The sequence below is a fragment of the Malurus melanocephalus genome, unplaced genomic scaffold (assembly GCF_030028575.1).
Source record: "Malurus melanocephalus ecotype Western Australia unplaced genomic scaffold, MMel_1.1 scaffold_2429, whole genome shotgun sequence".
NCBI lineage: Eukaryota > Metazoa > Chordata > Aves > Passeriformes > Maluridae > Malurus > Malurus melanocephalus.
In genome coordinates, this window is record NW_026625661.1 from 1 (window position 1) to 1527 (window position 1527).

The window sequence follows — 1527 nt, forward strand, 5'->3', positions numbered from 1 at the left end:
CAGGGGTGGCCTTGGCAGTGCTGGGGGAACATTGAACTCCATCTCAGAGGGATTTGGGAACAGCAARGCCCTCAAACTCCCCTCATTTCCCATCACTGAAAGCTCAAAAGCACAAATAAGCAGCTGAGTGGCCTTGAACGAGCTCCAAACGAGGCAGGATCTCATCAGGGCTCCAAAATCCCCATTTCTTGTTCCAGGGAATGAAYCTGTCCCTGTGTGCATCAGAAAATCCATGGCAGAGCTCAGTTTTGCACCTCAGGAACACACAGAGCTCATCCCAGCCCAGAACAAAACCCCAAAGGCAAAGCAGCAACTCCTGTCCCAGCTGATCCCAAGCACTGGGCAGGGAAGGAGCAAATCCCAGCTCAAGGTTAGGCTGGACAGGGCAGGGAAGGAGCAAATCCCAGTTTAAGGCCAGGCTGGACTGGGCAGGGAATGACAAATCCCAGTTTAAGGCCAGGCTGGACTGGGCAGGGAAGCAGCAAATCCCAGTTTAGGGCCAGGCTGGACTGGGCAGGGAAGGACAAATCCCAGCTCTAGGCCAGGCTGGACTGGGCAGGGAAGGAGCAAATCCCAGTTTAAGGCCAGGCTGGACTGGGCAGGGAAGGAGCAAATCCCAGTTTAAGGCCAGGCTGGACTGGGCAGGGAAGGAGCAAATTCCAGTTTAAGGCCAGGCTGGACTGGGCAGGGAAGGACAAATCCCAGTTTAAGGTTAGGCTGGACTGGGCAGGGGCTCCAGGCTGATTCAGTGCTCAGGCACAGTTGGATTTTGGGAAGGTCTGAGGAGAAAAGCCAAGCTCAGGTGATCCATCCCAGCCTTGGGTCCTGTGGTATTTTTAATCTGCACTTTAAWTTCAGATTTCTGAGCCCAGACTGGATCAGAGAATCCTGGAATGGTTTGGGTTAGGAGGGACCTTAAACCCCACCCAGTGCCACCCCTGCCATGGCAGTGTCACCTCCCCCTGTCCCCAAAGTCCAACCTCTCCTGGTCCTTACAAACACAGCTGCCACAGTTACCACAACTCAGGGCTTTTATTAAAGGGGCTTTCAGTACAAAACATAAAGAGTCAACTTTCTACATGGAGACAGGAATTAAAAAAATAAAAAAATCCTCGTTAAAACCTATTGAAAATAAATATATAAAACTGCTATTCCAATCAGGGAGTTATAAATATATTCTGAAGCAAGTTTTTCCAGGCTCTGTTTCCTCTGGAAGTGCAGAACACTGCTATAAAATCCCAGATATTTATTTAAAACCCTGCTGATCATTGATCCCTGCCCAGGACAGGATTAATTAGCACAAAAGTGACCCAAGAGCAGGGTTTGAGCTGCAGGAGCCTTTAGTGCATCCCCTGTGCCATCCTGGACACGTTCCCATCACTGCCAGGACACCTTCTTGCCCAGGACACGGTTGGTGATTTTCTGAGGGAAAAACACAGCAGGCACACACATCAGTTCCAGTGTTTGGAAATTAAAAATGCTGAGCAGCAGTTCTATGAGCAGAGCACGATGGAATCCCAGCCTGGT